The sequence below is a fragment of the Rutidosis leptorrhynchoides genome, chromosome 8, assembly GCF_046630445.1.
Source record: "Rutidosis leptorrhynchoides isolate AG116_Rl617_1_P2 chromosome 8, CSIRO_AGI_Rlap_v1, whole genome shotgun sequence".
Taxonomy (NCBI): Eukaryota; Viridiplantae; Streptophyta; class Magnoliopsida; order Asterales; family Asteraceae; genus Rutidosis; species Rutidosis leptorrhynchoides.
Window position 1 is genome coordinate 156334972 of NC_092340.1, and position 22104 is coordinate 156357075.

Genomic DNA, 22104 nt, shown 5'->3' on the forward strand with positions numbered 1-22104 from the left:
GTTCAGTACTTTCTCCTAAAGAACATTCTCCTGTTCCTTGTAATTCTGGAAATTCTTCTAATAATTCTGCATGTGCATCTATAGTTTGAATATAATAACATGTATCATCTGCAGATTGCGGTTGTTGCATTGCTCTATCAACTGAAAAGGTAACACTCTCGTCCTCTATACTTAGGGTCAATTTCTTACCGAACACGTCTATCATTGCTTTAGCCGTGTTTAAGAATGGTCTTCCTAATATGAGAGGAACTTGAGAATCTTCTTCCATGTCCAGAACAACAAAATCTACTGGAAATACTAAAGTACCAACTTTAACTACCATGTTCTCCATTATCCCTCTAGGATATTTTATTGATCTATCGGCTAGTTGTATACTTATTCTGGTTGGTTTCAATTCTCCAAGGTCTAGTTTAGCGTATAGTGAATACGGCATTAGATTTATACTAGCACCTAAGTCTGCTAATGCTTCTATTGAACTAGGACTACCCAGAATACATGGAATTGTGAAACTTCCTGGATCAGATAATTTTTCTGGTATCTTATTCAACAGCACTGCTGAACAATTAGCATTCATAGTAATAGCCGAGAGTTCTTCCATTTTCTTTCTATTCGTGATCAGATCTTTCAAGAATTTAGCATATCTAGGAATTCCTGAAATTACATCAATGAAAGGAAGATTTACATTTATCTGTTTAAACATATCCAAGAATTTGGATTGCTCGGCTTCAAGTTTCTCTTTCTTCATTTTACTCGGGTAAGGAAGTGGTGGTTGGTATGGTTTAACATAAGGTTTAGCCTTAACTGTGTTATCTTCATTAACCTTTTTAACTACCGGTTCTTTTTCCTTATCTTGATCAGGTTGTGGTTCTTGTGGAGTAGGAATAGCTTCATCAGAAGTTACAGGTATTTCAGGTGGTTTAAGTGTTGTACCACTTCTTGTGGTAATGGCTTTAGCTGTTTCATTCCGGGGGTTAGCATTTGTATTACTAGGTAGACTTCCCGATTTTCTTTCACCTATTAACCTTGCTAGGTTACTTACTTCTTGTTCCAAGTTTTGAATAGAAGCTTGTTGATTTCTAAATGCTTGAGCATTTTGTTTATTAGTTTGTTTTTGAGATGTGAAAAACTGCGTTTGAGTTTCAACTAGCTTCGTCATCATATCTTCTAAATTCGGCTTTTTATCATCGGGTTGTGGTGGTTTGTTTTGAAAATTAGGTCTTTGCTGGTTGTAATTATTGTTGGAGACTTGTTGATTGCTAGGACCTTGTTGGTTGTTGTATGGAATATTTCGATTATAATTCTGGTTTTGATTGTAGATCGGTCTTGACGGTTGATAATTATTTTGATAATTATTTCCAGGCCTTTGGTTTATGTATGAAATATTCTCTCTTTGTTCCATTGTTAGTTCAATACTGAGACAATCTTTTGTCAAATGTGGTCCTCCACACTGCTCACAACTAATTCGTATTGAGTGAATATCCTTAGTCATCTTTTCCATTCGTCTCTCAACAGCATCTATCTTTGCGGAAATGGAATCTAAGTCATGGCTAGAATCGGCTCTAGCTGCTTTAGATGATCTAACGATATCTTTTTCTTGGTGCCACTCATGTGAGTGGGAAGCAGTGTTATCAATAATTTTATAAGCATCAGTTTCGGTTTTCTTCATAATAGAACCACCAGCTGCTATATCTATGTCTTTCCTTGTAGTGATGTCGCATCCTTGGTAGAATATTTGTACTATTTGACAGGTATCTAAACCATGTTGCGGACATCCTCTTAATAACTTTCCAAATCTTGTCCACGCCTCATATAGAGTTTCATTTGGCTTCTGTGTGAACGTAACAATTTCTCCTTGAAGTCTTACGGCTTTAGATGCCGAAAAGAATTGTTTAAGAAATTTTTCAACTAAAACATCCCATGTATCAATCGCCCCTTCAAGTAACGATTCCAACCAATCTTTGGCTTCTCCCTTTAAAGTGTTCATCCTCCACTTCTCGGATTTTAAATAGTGTGCAGATCCTATTAAAGGTACGAAGATGTTCATTTGGATCTTCCTTCGGCGCACCACTAAATTGGCATTGATTAGTCACCATGTGTAGAATTTGTCCTTTGATTTCATAATCTGGCGCATTAATGTCTGGATGAGTAATTGCGTGACCTTGGCCAGTGCGTTTAGCTCTCATTCGGTCTTCCATACTTAAAGGTTCCAGATTCTCTATAATTGAATTTGTTGAATCGGAATCACTAGAGGATTCTAATTTAATGGTTCGTTCCTCAACAATCTCTGTTTGAATGATTGGTGGTTCCAGAGGAAAATTTAATGGTTCAGGATCTATGAATCGTCCCTGAATATTCTCCGGATTCTCAATTGTGAGGTCGGGTTCAAAAAATGGATTATCGAAAATTTGAACTGGAGTACTTGGTCGACTGGATGACGATTCTAAAGAAAAATCAACGGCGGTAATATTTGCTAAATGTCTTGATCTAGTTACAGGTGGTGAGCGTACAAAAGGTGGTGAACGTCTTGCTCGGTGCATTCAATGAATATCCTATTAGTTTTTTAAAAAGGAAAGAAAAATTAAATAAGTTATCCAATTAATAGACTTTTCTGATTTTGCCCACGTTTCGAATAGCCAAAAGATGCAGCAGAGGGGCAGGATTCGTTTGGTCTCAATATAATTGAGGACTGTTTGGCTCCAATAACCCGGTCCACGTACAAATCCAACTATTACTACGAAACAGAAAATTTTGATGTCTATCAATTTAACCACTTAAAATAAATTTTCGTAATTTTAAGAAATTTAGATAAGAAGTAGAAAAAAAATCTATGTCCTAAAACTAGAATAGCGAGAAATAAGAAAGAAAAAGAATGCGTCGAAAAAAGATCGAAAAATAAAAATAAGAAAGAAAAAGAGTGACTTATAGAACTTAAAAACACTCGACTAACCCAACCTTATTACTATCACTAACTTAAAATTATAATCGCAAATTGAGATTACTAATTGGAATGATAATTGATACATAGGTAAAAGGCGTCTAAAAATATTAAAGCTTACAAGTAAAACTATATCCCAAATGGAAATAACTTAAAAAGGTACTAAAACTTAAAAAGGCGTCGCAAAATTATAAAGCACCTAAATTTTAGTCTAAAGAAAAAGCACTTAAGGAATTTTACGGCAAAGTCTAAAAATCTAGAAGTAAAAAATAACTATGGCAAAAACTATATCTTAAAACTAAATACGAGCGAAAAATACAAATATTACGTTAAAATAATTAAAAAGGGACAAAATATAAAAATATACAAAAAGTTGTAAAAAGTACAATTTTTATAAAAATATTATTTTTATATTATTTATTTTATTAAACTATTAATTTTATATTTTAATTAAACTAATTTAACTAAAATACAATTTAATTTAAAAACTTAAAACTAATTATAATAATAAATAAGTAATTAGGGTTAATAATAATAAATAAATAATAATTACCCCATATTTAATGCTGATTAGGGTTTCTATCACGTGTGTCAGGGAGGCTCCGCGAGTTGCGGTATTCGAAGCTGCAAACTCCGCGAGTCGCGGGGTTCCAAAATTCAACTCAGGTACAGGATTTAATTCGACGTTTTTTTTTATGTTTTAATAAAAACAAAATATTTAAATAAAACTTATATTTTTATAAAATAAAAATAAAGAAACTTTACAAAACTTAAATATTTAACAAATTCTTAAAAATATTTATATTTTTATTTTCTTTTTATGTTTTCGAATAATTAAAAACGTATTTTTACAAAAGTGAATTTTAATAAAAGTAAACTAAAAATAAAAATCTTTTTTTTTTAGCGTTGCGCTTCCGGCTTTTAAGTTTGATTGTCCCCGGCAGCGGCGCCAAAAATAACTTGATGTTATGCGAGGTGTATATAAAATAGCTATTAAATTTTACAAGAAAATACTATAAAATACGATACAATTTTACACAAGATATTTATTTATTTAGAGAATGGATATACTTAAACCATGCTACAACACTTATAGGCAGTGTACCTAATCGTACAGTAGTGTAGTTTTTAGTAAGTCCGGTTCGTTCCACAGGAAAAATCTTTAAAAAAAGCTTAACGCTATATTAGTTTTATTTTATAAAAATACAAATATATATATAAGTAATATTATTATTATAAAGGGGGGTTTTTATCGTTTAATGACCGGTTTGTCGATTTTAAAACTTTAGTCCCAGTTAAAACAAAATGTAAAATATTAAATAAATAAAAGAATTAATTTAAAGCGTAAAGTAAATAACGATAATGAAATTGCGATAAATAAAAGTGCGATAAAATAAACTTGCGATAATTAAAAAGTACGATAATTAAAAGTGCAATTAAATACAATAACAATAAATAAAAGTGCTATAATTAGAAGTGCAATTAAATATAAAATAAAGGGAATTAAATATGAAATAAAAGAATTATGCTTATTTAAACTTCCGTAATCATGATGTTTGACGTGTTGATTTTAGTTTTATGCCCATGGGTTAATTGTCCTTTGTCCTGGATTATTTAATATGTCCGTCTGGTTTTTGTCCATAACAGTCCATCAGTCATAAATATAAAGTGCGAGTGTCCTCGTCAAAGTATCCTTATACCTGAAGTTAAATATTCCAACTAATTGGGGACTTAAACTGTAACAAGATTTTAATACTTTGTTTAATAATTACACCAGGTTATCGACTGCGTGTAACCCAATGTTTTAATACTCTGTTATCAATTATGCCAAGTGTCCTTGTACATAATTTCACCCCTGTTTTAATAATTCTAGTGGCTATTAATCCATTCCCGTGTCCGGTTAAATGAACGATTATTCGTACATATAAATATCCCGCCCATCGTGTCCGATCGAGTGTATATGGTTATTTATAGGGACGTCCAATTGTGAATCTTTATATTAAAATTAACAAACTATCATTTAGTTAAACAAATATAAAGTCCATTAATAGCCCATAGTCTAATTTCCACAAGTGTCGTTCTTTTGTTCAAAAACCCCAATTATGGTACAAAGCCCAATTACCCAATTTTAGTAATTAGCCCAATATCATGATTACTTCGTTTTAAATAAGCATAATAATAACTTAGCTACGAGACATTAATGTAAAAAGGTTGAACATAACTTACAATGATTAAAAATAGCGTAGCGTTACACGGACAGAATTTCGACTTACACCCTTACAACATTCGCTAACATACCCTTATTATTAGGATTAAAATTAAAATTAAAATTAAAATATAAATTATAAATATAAATATTACGTATAGATAGATGGATGGATATATATTGATATATAAAATGATCAGAATTTGTTTGCTTTTATAGGGAATTGAGTTCAGGGGGTCTCCGCGAGTCGCGGTACTTTTAGCCTTCGAACTCCGCAAGTCACGGAGTTCATTTTTACAGCTCATTCAGCCTTGGCTCTTTGTTTGCCGACGATTTTAAATAATAATATATATATATATATATAATTTTTAAGAATTATTTATATATTATATTATATTCATGTGCATAGTTGACTTGTAATTTTTAGTCCATTGCGTCGAGCGTTGAAAGTTGACTCTGGTCCCGGTTCTGGATTTTCGAACGTCCTTGCGTACAATTTAATATCTTGTACTTTGCGTTTTGAATCTTGTACTCTTGTAATTTCGAGACGTTTCTTATCAATAATTGGAACCTCTTTGATTGTATTTTGTACTTTTGAGCTTTTTGGTCGTTTGCGTCTTCAATTCGTCGAATCTGTCTTTTGTCTTCACCTTTTATTATTTAAACGAATATCACTTGTAAATAGAACAATTGCAACTAAAAGCTTGTCTTTCTTGAGGAATAATGCTATGAAATATATGTTCGTTTTTAGCATTATCACTTACAAACCTAGATAGATGATCACTAAGAAGTAACAATTCAATCCTTAAAGCTTATTGATCCAATTCCACACTTGAATTAGATTAGGGTTTGAGAGTGATAAATGTTAGGTACGGGAGCAATTTGGAGAGTTCTAGAGAAAATGAACTCACTAGACTGATACATACACATAAATGGGTTGTAAACCCATACCCCACAACACACGGGTATTTATCAGTTATCTGATATCTTTCGTACTTCGTTAGGAGGCCCTAACGGAGTCCAAATTCAACAAACAAACCTGTTCTGTGACCCTTGTCACAAACTAGTCTCAACTAAATAACTAAATAATTATAAACATATAATTATTAAAATCACTAATTACGCCATACCCCAAGGTACAATGGTCATTTCATCTAGGCCCAAAATGTGGGTGTTACACTTCATCATCCTCTGATCTTAGATATTCTAAGATATCATCATATCTTTCATTATAAATATCTTCAATGTTTCTGAAGATATCTTCATAACTATTGTTATTCGAAATCATTTATCTCTTTGCGCTAAATATGTATACTATTGAAGTAGTGTTGGGAACTGAAGCATGAGTTAGTATAATATAATGACACTTGATCAACGTGTTTATATTACAGCAAGTCATGCTGAGTTTTTAAATGGAACGTGATGATTCACAGATCATAACATCATCATGTGCCATGTTACACGACTCTTGTATTCAATTTAACCTCTAAAATATTAAGAAAATATTTCTTGATGATTCGGTCTTTTCCAGGGTATTCTGGTAATTTAACAAATCAAGACCGTGCCATTACCATTTCCTTCTTAGAACATTAACAATGTTCATTCCGAAATTTATATCTGCGAATTATGGACCATTACAAGCGATGCTTAATCGCAAGAAGAAGAAACGAAAGGACAAAGCTCCAAAATAGAAATTGGAGTATAAATCGCAGCAAATAGGAGGGAGTATTAACTGTGGATGACAATGATTATAGAAGACAGAAGCATGGACTTTGAAGTATAAGGGAAGATATAAAACCCAACAACAACCCAGAAATTACAAACCATATATATCGATGCATATAGCAATATAAAGACACGGGAGAACTAAAAACACTATAAAACCAAGAGTATAGTAGAAGTAAATAGATTCTTCCGGCGGCAGATGAAAAAGAAGAATGACAGATATGAAAGTTAGGAGTATATCAAGAATCAGAACTGGATGGAGCATATTAGCGAATGCTATAAAGTATGAATTGAGGGAGAAAGAATAAAAGGTGTGAGTTGTGGAAATAAGGAAACGAAGGGGGTGGATATATAGTAAAATATCCGACAGAGAAATCAAAACAGAATATCGGATTTAATCAAAGCGGATCCTAACTTCCTTAATTACCGAAGAACCAAATCTTATTACGAAGATTTTCTCTAAATTCCTTGAATTCCGGAAATCAACCGTGACTATGTCATTGGTTAAAAAGAAAGTGCATTTACTCATTTCATTCTTTTGTGATAACTTCACTCGTACTCTTCACAAAAATCAAATTGCTTTATCTATATTACTTGATGATAATAAAACTCTAATTTCCAACTCGTATACATCATGAAAACATACTTATTGTCAGCCATGACCATCCCATTCAAATTTCGGGATGAAATTTCTTTAACGGGTAGGTACTGTGACAACCCGGAAATTTGCAACCAAATTTAAACTTTATCTTTATATTATTCCGACACGATAAGAAAAGTTTGTTAAGTTAAATCTCAAGAATTTTAAATTGTGTTCATACATTCATTATAACCTCGACCAAATTCCGACGATTCACGAACCGTTATATATATATATATATATATATATATATATATATATATATATATATATATATATATATATTATAACTTGAGAATATTAATAAAGTATTAAACGTATAATACTTTACATGAACGTATTTGTTTCAATATGTTTATCGATGGAATTAGAAGATAATATCAAATGATTGATTTATCAGATAAATTGTGATATGATTATGGGTCTATGTTATGAGGTCCACTGTGATTTAAGAAATCTATTCTTTTTGACAACATTCGGAAAATCGTAAAGTGATTTATAAGTAAGAACGTGGAGTGTAAATAACTTAGATGTTGGATATCGACAAGTTAAGTAACTCGACATTTTTCATTAAGATGATTTCATACGTTTATTTTACCTTTGAACTTTATCCCATGCTTCACCAATAAACTGTAATTTAAAAACTTGAAACCTATTATGAATATATATGATTCTACTTTTCTAAAACGTTTTATGATATAACGATTTCCATTATTTTAACCTTTAAACAAAATGATTCTTAAATATATTTAGTTTTGGAAAACAAAATTATCATATTTATTTGATTTAATTTCAAACGTACAAAAACGTTTTCAGTTTTAAAAAGAACTTTATTATTAAAACGTATATAACTTTTATAAATATCTATAACCACTTTTGACAACTCATTACTTAACCAGTATGATAAAGATAACGATATTTATATTTTAATTTTATTAAATATATATAATGATTTAAATTAATATTATATATATTTATACGCATATTATACGTACATAGTTTTCTATTTTTACTATACTTAAACTTTACCTTTACTTTATTTTTACTTTACTTTAACTTTAATAATTCATACTTTAATAATTCATACTTTAATAATTCACTTTAATAATTCATACCTTAATAATTCATACTTTAATAATTCACTTTAATAATTCATACTTTAATAATTCATACTTTAATAATTCACTTTAATAATTCATACTTTAATAATTTACTTTAATAATTCAAATATCTATTATAAATAGAATTCAATATGTTTCATTATTTCATAGAAACTTGAAAATATTTTTCTCTAAACTCTCTCAATCGATTTACATATATATATTTACTCCGTATTATTTCAAGATATTATTAGTATACATAAAATATTACGATGGAGTGCTGTCCGAGTGATTTCAAAATTATTTTTCGAGCGGGATAAGGCTAAGGAAATTATGGGTTATAGCTATGGAGGTTATGGGTATGGTTCGAGAGTATTGCTCATGAGTCAAACTAGTGTTTATCATCTCCGTTGCGTTTACGTACTTTTCCTGCAATATTGAATCTCAATATTGATACGTGAGCACTCATAACTTAACTTTTATATATTATTAGTGTATCCCTGACTAGTGCTCGAGTATATAGGATTATGCATGCTTATACGTTCGTTATTGTCGTTAGATAGGTTATGTTGAATCTTGAATTAAATACATATGCTATTAAGATAAGGTATATGATATGCATGTCGTTGGAAAGCTAGCGAAAAATTAAGAACTTTTCATTTAGATATCGAATGGTTTCGATGAACGGTTTAGAAGTTATAGTCAATTGAATTTTTTGTATTATTATTAAAAATGATTATTATTATCGTCGTTATTATCGTCGTTATATTATTATTATTATTATTATTATTATTATTATTATTATTATTATTATTATTATTATTATTATTATTATTATCATTGTCGTTATTAATAAAAAATATTATTGTTATTTTTATTATTATTACTATCGTTATTATCGTTAAGGTTATAATTATTATTATTATTATTATTATTATTATTATTATTATTATTATTATTATTATTATTATTATTATTATTATTATTATTATTATTATTTTTATTATTATTATTATTATTATTATTATTATTATCATTCAAATAGTTATTAGTATTATCATTAATATTATTATTATTATTAGTATTATTATAATTAAAACTAATATTAGTAACATCTAATTATTATGATTACTATTATTATTATTAATATGAACGCGATATAAAAGACGACTAAAAGCTATTAAACGAAGCGATTAGGAAATAATGAGTATGAGAATCATGATGAAATTAAGATATTGTAAGATATTGATTTAAAGAAAAAATATCGTTTTAATTATTTTACTATTATTATTATTAAAAGTATTATTAATATTAAAACTATCATTTTTACTAAAATTATTATTTTTAATAAAAATATCATTGTTAATATGAAACATTATTATTATTATTATTATTATTATTATTATTATTATTATTATTATTATCATTTTAGTACTATTGTTAATAAAAATTATCATTTTATCATTTTTAGAAAATATAATTATTGTTATTTTTATTAGTAGAAAAATAATAATTATTACAAAATAATACAAATTTTACTTATTATTATTATTATCAATATTATTTTATCAAATAAATATGTGATACAAAGATATTTTACTACGTATAATATAATTACATTAATAATACCTATTATATTATTTTTATGATATTAAATGAACTTTATAAATTTTATTACTTAAGATATATAAAAATATATTTTTATTATATAAATTTTAATATAAAATTTTATTTATTAATAAAAGAACTATATTATTTACTTTAATAAAATCTATTAAAAATATTTAAATAAATAAAATGACTATATTTAAACTATATAATGATCATGTATAAATTTTGGAAGACATTTTGGTCAATATGACTTTTGTTGACTTTTGCATATTTAGTCTCGAGCATTATGATTGTGATACACTACGACTTGACCTAAATTGTTAGACAGTTATTGATCAAACATATAAATATATATAATTAATATAGGTTCGTGAATACAAGGCCAACATTGCACTTGTTCAATGACGTCATATGTATTTTTACTACAAAATACAGTATTGTGAGTTTCATTTGCTCCCTTTTTAAATGCTTTTGCAATATATATTTTTGGGACTGAGAATACATGCGCCATTTTTTATAAATATTTGACGAAATAGACACAAGTACTAAAAACTACATTCTATGGTTGGATTATCGAAATCGAATATCACCCCTTTAGCTTGGTAACCTAAGAATTAGGGAACAGTACCCCTAATTGACGCGAATCCTAAAGATAGATTTATGGGCCTAACAAACCCCATCCGATGTACGGATGCTTTAGTACTTTGATTTTTATATAGACGAGAGGATTCTGTTATACAGACGAGAGGATTCTGTTTTGGGCATATTCTATATGCATCTTGTTATTGTCGGTTACCAGGTGTTCACCATATGAATGATTTTACCTTAATGCAGATGAGAGGATTCTGCTTGAGGATTATGTTTATGAAAAATGAAAATCTTGTGGTCTATTACATTATTGGAAATCATTTTACCTTTATGCAGACGAGAGGATTCTGCTATTGGAATTATGTTTAATAAAAATATTGTGGTTTAGTAAAATAATGGAAATGAATGATTATGATAAACTAATGAACTCACCAACCTTTTGGTTGACACTTGAAAGCATGTTTATTCTCAGGTTTGAAAGATATCTTCCGCTGTGCATTACCTCATTTTAAGGATATTACTTGGAGTCATTCATGGCATATTTTGAAAGACGTTGCATTCGAGTCATTGATTTCATCAAGATTATTATTAAGTCAATTATAGTTGGATGTATTATGAAATAGTATGCATGCCGTTAACTTTAGATGTGAATAAAGTTTGTCTTTTAAAAACGAATGTAATGTTTGTAAAATGTATCATATAGAGGTCAAATACCTCGTGATGTAATCAACTATTGTGAATTGATTATAATGTATATGAACGGGTCCTTTCATAACGTGTATTCGAACAGTCTTCAGATTGATTTTGAACTGTATTTCGATCTATTTCCAGAGAGTATTCGACACTGGTTATAGACTGTCTTCGGGACAGTATTCAGATATTTTTAGACTGTTATTAATCCGGATTTTAACTCGTTTGTTTAACATTGGGCTTAAACATGTTTGGTTTAACCGGTTTTGTTGAAAAGGTTTAGTTTAATCGTTTAGTATAAAATTTCTGGTTTTAGCATGTTTGGTTTACATGTTTTTGTTTAAACCTGCTTGGTTTAACTATAGGGTTGAAACCTGTTCGATTTACCTATTTGAGTTGAAACGATTTTAAGGTGATACCTGTTTGGTTACCAGTTTGAGTTTAAACCTGTTTGGTTTACTTGTTTGGGTCGAAACCTATTTTGTTTACTCGGTTGGGTTTACACCTATTTGGTTTACTTGTTTAGGTTGAACGATCGACATAAATAACATTCAAGATAATATTGTTCGTGAAGAATGTTAACGTTTTTTTTCATGTTTTGTGAAGTAAAATTTAGCCCGATTTAGAGTTTAGGGTTTAGGGTTTAAGGTTTAGGGTTTGGTGTTTTGGGTTTATTCCATAAAGCCAAAACACCAAACCCTAAACCCTAAACCCTAAACTCTAAACCGTTCGTGTTAAAAACTCAATCTAAATTCTAAATCTAAACCCTAAATCTAAACCCTAAACCCTATATTTCTAAACCCTAATATCTAAACCCTATAAATCCTAATATCTAAACCCTAATATCTAAACCCTAATGTTTAAAACCTCAACATACGCTCGAAAAACACGATAATTGTTATATATTGCTTCTTCGAGGGTTTTCCCGCCAAAATAATAACATTCATCATGAAGTGTCTTTTCTAAATGTTCTAATTTTCATCCAATCTATAATGTTTGTGAACAAAGTTTTTTTAAAAAAAAAAAAAAAAAAATTTTGCTTCCCCCCGCTTCCCCCCGATTGGTAACTTCCCTCTTGATCCTACCACTATATATATATATATATATATATATATATATATATATATATATATATATATATATATGGTAGGATCAAGAGAGAAGTAACCAATCGGGGGGGAGCGGGGGGAAGCAAAAACTTTTTTTTTTCGTTTTGTCAAAAAACTTTGTTCACGAACATTATAGATGAGATGAAAATATGAACATTTAGTAGAGACACTTTGTGATAAATGTTTTTATTTTGGAAGGAAAACGCTCGAAGAAGTAATATATAACAATTATCGTGTTTATATATATATATATATATATATATATATATATATATATATATATATATATATATATATATATATAAATATACAAATATATATATAGTGGTAGGATCAAGAGGGAAGTAACCAATCGGGGGGGAAGCGGGGGGAAGCAAAAACTTTTTTTTTTTCATTTTTTTAAAAAACTTTGTTCACGAACATTATAGATGAGATGAAAATATGAACATTTAGTAGAGACACTTTGTGATAAATGTTTTTATTTTGGAGGGAAAATGCTCGAAGAAGTAATATATAATAATTATCGTGTTTTTCGAGCGTATGTTGAGGTTTTAGCTATTGGGGTTTAGATATTAGGGTTTAGATATTAGGGTTTAGAAATTTAGGGTTTAGGGTTTAGATTTAGGGTTTAGATTTAGGATTTAGATTGAGTTTTTAACACGAACGGTTTAGAATTTAGGGTTTAGGGTTTAGGGTTTGGTGTTTTGGGTTTATGGAATAAACCCAAAACACCAAACCCTAAACCCTAAACTCTAAATCGGGCTAAATTATACTTCACAAAACATGAAGAAAAAAACATTCATATTCTTCACGAACAATATTATCTTGAATGTTATTTTTGTCGATCGTTTTCCCGCCTAAATAATAACATTCATCACAAAGTGTCTCTTCTAAATGTTCATATTTTCGTGTGATCTTGATGCCGGGAAAAAAAATCCAAAAAAAATGAATTTTTTTTCTTCCCCCCGCTTGCCCCCGATTGGTTACTTATATATATCTCTTAGGTTTTAGAGCCCGTGCATTGCACGGGTGTATAAAAAATCGTAACAGATTATATCAATCAAGTATGTAAATAGTGAAAGTAAATAAAACGTTAGAACCCGTGCGTTGCACATGCGGGTAAAATAACCGTGCAAAATTAATTGATTTTTCAAACAATTATTCTTTTGAGGTTAAGAATCAGTGGTTGATATGGCCGAAACGGACGGTTTTATTTATGCGGTGTCGTCAGGTCGCATGGCGTCAGAATCAGCCGAGCAGGGTAGCGAACAATAGTTTTAAATTTATATTTGGCGGAGCCTAAATCGTAATACTCCTTATTACGAGTAAGGGAAAGTATGACCTAGGGTCGTATTTTTAAGATATCAGTAGAATCGAACCTATAATTAAAGCTTAAGATAATTCTAATGTGAAGGAGTAGTGGTTTGTTACATAATTTTGGGTTTTCTAGATTATAAGACAAAGTAAAGTAAATGCGATAAAATTTGTAATTTAGATAAGGTTAAAACAAGCGCATACTATGATTTTCATCAGTTACTTTACCGAGATTTTGGAATGTTGGCTCATGAATAGGTAGTGACCTTGTATACATTACATTGGTCCTAAATGCCCCTGTCATAAGACATGTCACTAGGTAATGCGTTATGATAGGTCAGATCATATTGAGATTGAGAGAAATGATAAGATAAAGATAGATTCGGTATGTAAGCATGAGACTCGGTATTAGAGAGAATCGGTACAATTACATTCCACAGCTTCTAGAACTCGGTTACAATGCAATGGCTATCTAATTAGGACTACTTAGGTTCCTTATATAGCCCTCTTCTAAAGAACCTTCATTTAAGCTTATTTTCACATTAACACTATACAACTTCGGGGTCCTAACAATCTCCCCCTTAGTGTTAAATGTGAACTTTACAACAGAATCCTATTTTGAAATCTTGAGAGGTCCAAACGTTAGTTTCCATCGTGTGCCATCTGGTTTCGAAACTTCTACTTGATTTTCTGAAACTTGTTTAGAAGGTTTCCAGACACCCCACGCTTTTCTTGGATCTCCCTCATATAATGGATATTCATCCATTTCCTTGAAATATCTTCTCTTTCTCTGTCCACGAAGTATCTCAAACTGTCTTGTACAAACTCGGAGTTTCAGACGATCTCTTATATGCTTTATGAATTCTCCAAGACCCATTATCATGTCAATGTCATGGAACTTGATTTGATGAATCTTAAGATACTTCAGTGCAGCCTTAAGTGTTCCATCTAAATATTTGTTCAGCTCTTCAGTACGAATGAACACCTTTTCTTTTTGAGAATTTACAAAAACAAACCCTTCGGGTTCGAATTGCATTTGAAACATCCTCATATCCTTCAGTCCCTCTGTAAATTGATTCAGACACGTAATTCGAATCTTTTTCCTTTTTTCTTCGAGACCTATTTGAAAATCTTCATGTCTCATCAGTTCAATTGTCTCCATCATGTATCTTTTCACAGCTTCCAAAGCTTGAGCCTTAGCAAAAGGTCAAATGATGATGATACTGAGGTAGTTGTAGATGTGAATGATGTCAAGCATGTCAAGATTATGAAAATCTGCTTCTGTGAACTTGTACTCTTTCTCATCTTCTCTAATAACATGGAACTGAGTGATGACGTCTTTCTTTTCGCTTATCTCTACTCCGACTCGAGTAATATTCAACACTTCTGAAATACGATATTTTCTTTGAAGCCACAAATCATCTTCATCTTTGTTGATATGTTTTCTCCACATAAACTCATACCAATTCCTTTCACTTGCTGGAAGCAATCGTGAACCTATATAAGTAAACCTTTTACTCCTTGGTAATTCATTGATGCGGAAGATCTTGTAAGCATTTTCCTCGATGAATGTGTTTCGTAACGTAATAAAATCATGTTCTACTCCCAACAATAATCTTTGCTCCTGATTCTTAAACAATATTCCATGATTGTATTTGAATCTGAAATTCACTGTTTCACTTGATGTAGGTGTACCAGAAGTTGAACTTTCATTAGCATTTGTTGAATTTGAACTCGATGAGGGTGTAGAATTTGATGAATGACCAGTAGAATTTATTGCATCATCATCTTCAATATGATCAAAGATCTCATCTTCATTTGGATTAACATAAAGATTGCCTTCATCGTCATCAGAAGAATCCATTTCATCATCACTTTCTATTACTGGTTCAGGATTCTCTTCATCTACAATCTCTACATCTTCCGGAATTGAAGATACTGATGATAACTTGCTTAGAATGACAAATCCATCGTCATCCGTCTCTTCAAGATAGAAATCACTCAAGTTCAAATCCTCATCTACCAGTCCACTATCAGCCTCATTATGAACAATTGGAATTATAACTTGCTCAGGCTCCTTATCATTAATTTCATCATGTGTAGAAACCATTTCTGATTCCATCTGAACTTGTTGAGCTTGTGAAGCTGATGAAGACCTTACACCACCACCCTTAGTTGAAATGTTTACCGTTAGATATTCTCCATCTACTCCTATCTCCCCCTCATGGCTATTCTGAGGATCAGAATCGTCATGTTCATCATCATGGTGAGGACTCAACGAAGAAGAGCAGGAATTAAGTGGATATCGAACACGAGCACGAAACAATGCTTGAAGCGTAGTGCGTCAAAGAACATCTAGATTGACTCTAGAAAACATACGACTGAAATATTCTTGCTCCAAAGCATCATAGAAAAGTGGTAAACGAGAAGGTGATGGTGGAAAAGTAACAATAGGAACACCAGCAGCAGCAACTGTTGAAGGCGATGTCGGTGGAAGTGTTTGATTGCCGTGAGGGCAGGTAAGGATGATTGTGCGGTATTATTCTTATATGTAGGGCTGTACATACTACTAGTCAGATTCGTGATATCCCCTTCTGATGGAGGTTGGGTAACAACCGGAGTTGTCACCGGCGAAGTTTCTTTCGAAGCATCCGCCTCCATGACTTTGGTCTCATGGGACTCTGACAGAGTAGTAGAACTACCAGTCGGTTTAGTTCTCGCAGAGATATTGCTATCCCCGACTCCTGAAATCATTGATATACCATGAGGTGGCACATCTCTTTCAGTTAAAGACTCTTCCTCCAGACCCTGAGATTCAGAATCCGGAAGAGAAGTGGTTTGAACCAATGGATCACTTTCATGAACCAAGGGAACAATCTGCTGAAAGTCTGATAAATATCCCGAAGGATTGTCATGTTGACTCGTTTCCATGGGACGTGGCAGATCTTCCTCATCAAGATAAGCCTGACCTCGAGACCCTGTTGTACGTTGAAGTACAGGAGGATTTCCAGCCGATACGCAGGGTGCCTTTTCAAGATTTTTCGGCTCCTCTTCGGCCGTTCTGGACTTCAATGATTGAGTCTCCTCAATTGATTGAGTGAACGCAGACTTTACTGCAGAGGAAGACTTTACTTCCTTAGATGCCGAAGCACCTTGCTTTGTAGGATTTATTATTAAGTCCTGTTTAGATTGGATGGGCTTAGTGGTCGTTTTACCATCCGTGCATTTAGATCTCTTGCCTACCGAAGCTTGCGCTTCATTTAGCGTAGGGCTTACTGTTATTTTTGAATGTGATACGGAGATGGGTGAGGGTGACCTAATTGGCTCTAGGTCTTGGTCCGTATCACCACTAGTTGGAGTAACTGTTTGGCGGACGATGGGTGTCGAAGTCCTAGATCTAGTTACTCGTTGGGTTGGCGGAGTCTGAATCATCTCATCAGGCATGTATCGAGTTCTCTTAGGAGAATGTTCAGGAGATGATTCAGATGCTATTGCTGAAGTGTCACTGCTTACTTCGGGTGTTGTGGAAAGGGTTGGTTCAATCCTAGTTGGACTAGGTTCCCTGATCCTCACGGGTTGAGCTTGGTGTGCTACCCTAGATCGTTTGAAGTTCACCCTAAGTGGAGGATTAGCTGGCCCGGGTGGTTGAACTACAGGTTCCTCTGCAACCTCTGGGGCTGGAACCACGGTAGGTTCAACTTGTTCTTGTTGTACCGGGTTCAGAAGAGGTATTCCTATAGCCTGAAAATAAGAACGCATACGAGCGTCTTGGGGTTCAGCTAGCCTCACTAGCCAATTTAGAATTGGCGCAGTGAATTGATTATCAGACACCATAGGAGTGTTCATCTTCAGCTCTCCAAACCTTTTCATCTGTAATCCATGTGTACCTGGTACAAAGATATTTGCATTTCTGCAAGCATTGATAGCATCATGGATAAAGATACAGAAAAACCTTTCGCAAGGGATGTATGAACCCCTTGGCTTTTCAACCTGTGCCTGAACCAAATCCCATATAAGTTCTGCATAATCAGGATTCTCTACTCTTGTGAATGAGTAGAAAAGTTTGAGCATCGGCACAGTTAAGCTATCAGATCCACTTCTTGTCATCAACAAGCATATGTTGATGATTGAGAAGATCACATACCACCTTGAGTGCAGATATTTCTTCTAAAACTTAGCTGGTGGAACATTGGTAGCTCCCACATAACCAAGATCAAAGACAGAAGTCATCATTTGCTGAGTAGCAGGAAAAGCAGGAGAATTGTGTACAAGAGGAAGTCTGAATATCCTCCTGAAGTCTGCTTTTGTGATACTCCTGAATCCTTATACTCCTCTCAGCCTAAATTCAAATCTGGCTGGTTCGCCCTATGGATTAGTAGCATTTGGTTGTGTGGCATCCACAAATTTGATTGATCTGTTAAGAATATCCAAGTCTGTTTCTGGCACACTAACTGTGGAGCTCAGAGCAGGCCATAAAGTATGCCTCTCTAGAATTGCAGTCCAATATTTGCAGGGAATATTGATTTCAGAGTTGATAAAGTGATTGTTCGCCATTTAGCTGTATAAATAAGAAATAGAAGACCACAAGATATTTAACAAAAAACATATATCTCTATTCTTATTTGCCTTTGAAATCCTTTTTATATTTTTAAATTTTAAGATTTTTATGGTTTTTCAAATATAAAAGTCTTTTATTCTCAAATGTGAACAAATAATTGATAACCATGACATTCATATGATATTCATCTTAGTACAAAATCATCATGCAAAGTCAATTATATAACACAAGGAATCAAAACAACACTTAGTCAATTTCACCACAATTCAAGCAGATTCGGTAGTTATGAAAACTTTAGATTCTGTAACCAAATAAGCTTGAGTTTTCATATCAGAAAAATATAGAATAAACATGTTAAGTGTTTGAAGATAAAAATCAAAAAATTTCAAGGTACCAAATTTCATACTCGGTGTCAAGAAGGAAAACCAGATTCGGTATCTTCAACAATTAACAGAAAGTCACTCAAACATGCATATTCTATCACATATCATGTAATTTCTCAACCATGATCAAACAACTATTCAATTACAAGCATATTAACATGTTAATTGTATGAACAAATTCGGTATCAAGATAAGAACACATTCGGTAGATACAGAATCCATCAAATAAGCAATTAAACATGTAATCAGGCTCGGTCAAATGATAGATCAGTCAATTTAACTCAGATTAGACAAGATTTCATGTTGATTTTCCAAATCAATTGAGTTTAATCAAAGATTAATTGAAATCGACTCAGACTAGGTATAATCAACAAGATTTCAAAAATTAAAGGTCATAATCCAGTTATTTTGAACTTTTCTGGTTGATAAAAACATAATTATCTCAGATCTACAATTATATATCTTAAACATTGATTAAAAAGAACAATTACCAAGAATTTGAAGAAACAGAATGACGGACTCGGTAGAATTAGGCAGATTCGGTATAATCAACAGACTCGGTAGGTAATTAATAACAGTAAGAGTAATGTTTGACTTTGACTCTCCTTTTATAGATATCGAAGGTAAAATACCGAATGGGCTTTACAGAATGTGCCTAATATACCGAATTCAGTCCAATTTTTCAAAACATAAATAATTTAACTCCAAATCTTGACAAATTGATTTTTTCTCTTGAAATCCATTTCAATCTTTTCATGAAAAACAATTCTGAGACAATTTTTTTTTGAAAACTTTGAACTTACCGAATCTGTACAGTTGGTTGTCAGACTCGGCAAAATGCTAAAAATAGCATTTATTCAGTAAAATTTAAATATTTTTGGATTTTATCTTTTCCAATTTTTATGAATTTTTTCAAAATAAGATTTGTACTTAAAAGAACTTTGAATTTTATACAAAGTACAAATCTCCAGTGATACCAATTGTTGACACGGGTTGCATACTGAGATGTATACAAGCCATAGTGAATTATTTCAGATAAAAACAAAGAAATTTTGAATTCACTTTTGAAAAACAATATTTTTGAATAATTTTCTCATTTTCTCCCTTTTTCTCCCCCTCAAAATGTGATATACAAGAAAGTAAATCAACATTTTGATTATGTTCCCAAGAAAATGAATCAACTCCCCCTTGAAATAGGATATCAATGAGTTACCTCCCCCTTGTGTAACCATTGAACAAATCTACCTAGGAAGTTATCATGAATCTAAAGGCAGTCCCTTAAAGAAAAATTATCTAAAGCACTGAAACTTAGTTGCTCCCCCTAGAAAGTATCTACTCCCCCTAAACACAAGATCCCAAAAATAAGTCCCAACAGATCTAAGGAATATCAAGCACTATACTCTACCATGCCAATCTCTTTGATCAATAATTTTAGCCTAAGTTCATCTAAAGGTTTAGTGAACATGTCAGCTAACTACACTTTAGTAGGCACAAAGTATAATTCTACATCCCCTTTCTCTACATGGTCCTTGATAATGCTAAAAACGAACATATATTTCATAGCATTATTCCTCAAGAAAGACAAGCTTTTAGTTGCAATTGTTCTATTTACAAGTGATATTCGTTTAAATAATAAAAGGTGAAGACAAAAGGCAGATTCGACAAATTGAAGACAAAAAGGTCCAAAGAGCTAAAAAGTACAAGATACAATCAAAAAGGTTCGAAATATTGATGAGGAACGTCTCAAAATGACAAGAGTACAAGTTACAAAACGCAAAGTACGCGATTTAAAATAATACGCGGGGACGTCCGAAAATCCGGAACCGGGACCTGAGCCAAGAAGAAACGCCCGACGCAACGGGCCAAAAATATCTAGTCTACTATGCACAAGAATATAATATAATATATATATAATTATATATAATTATATATTATATATATTATTATTATTATATTACGTCGGCAAGAAGAAAACAAAGTAGTTGGCTGAATCCAGGGTGGCCATGCGACTCGCATGGCCAGAAGCACAAATCCATGCGAGTCGCATGGTGTGAGATTGCTGGTCAGGTCCTATAAAAAGCCAGTTTTGTGCCGAGTTTTACACATCTTTTTTCTCTTCCTCTTCATACGATATATATATATATTTATAATTTATATTTTAATTTTAATTATAATTCTAATAATAAGGGTATGTTAGCGAATGTTGTAAGGGTGTAAGTCGAAATTCTGTCCGTGTAACGCTACGCTATTTTTAATCATTGTAAGTTATGTTCAACCTTTTTATATTAATGTCTCGTAGCTAAGTTATTATTATGCTTATTTAAAACGAAGTAATCATGATGTTGGGCTAATTACTAAAATTGGGTAATTGGGCTTTGTACCATAATTAGGGTTTGGATAAAAGAACGACACTTGTGGAAACTAGACTATGGGCTATTAATGGGCTTTATATTTGTTTAACTAAATGAAAGTTTGTTAATGTTAATATAAAGATTTACAATTGGGCGTCCCTATAAATTACCATATACACTCGATCGGACACGATGGGCGGGGTATTTATATGTACGAATAATCGTTCATTTAACCGGACACGGGAATGGATTAATAGCCACTAGAATAATTAAAACAGGGGTGAAATTACATTCAAGGGTAATTGGTGTAATTGTTAACAAAGTAGTAAAACCTTGGTTTACACGCAGTCGATAACCTGGTGTATTCATTAAACAAAGTATTAAAACCTTGTTACAATTCGAATCCCCAATTAGTTGGAATATTTATCTTCGGGTATAATAATAATTTGACAAGGACACTTGCAATTTATATTTATGACTGATGGACTGTTATGGACAAAAACCAGACGGACATATTGAATAATCCAGGACAAAGGACAATTAACCCATGGGCATAAAACTAAAATCAACACGTCAACCATCATGATTACGGAAGTTTAAATAAGCATAATTCTTTTATTTCATATTTAATTTCCTTTATTTTATATTTAATTGCACTTCTAATTATCGCACTTTTATTTATTGTTATTTAATCGCACTTTTAATTATCGTACTTTTTAATTATCGAAATTTTATTTTATCGCATTTTTATTATTCGCAATTTCATTATCGTTATTTACTTTACGCTTTAATTTAAAGTCTTGTATTTATTTAATATTTTACATTAGGTTTTAACTGCGACTAAAGTTTTAAAATCGACAAACCGGTCATTAAACGGTAAAAACCCCCCTTTAT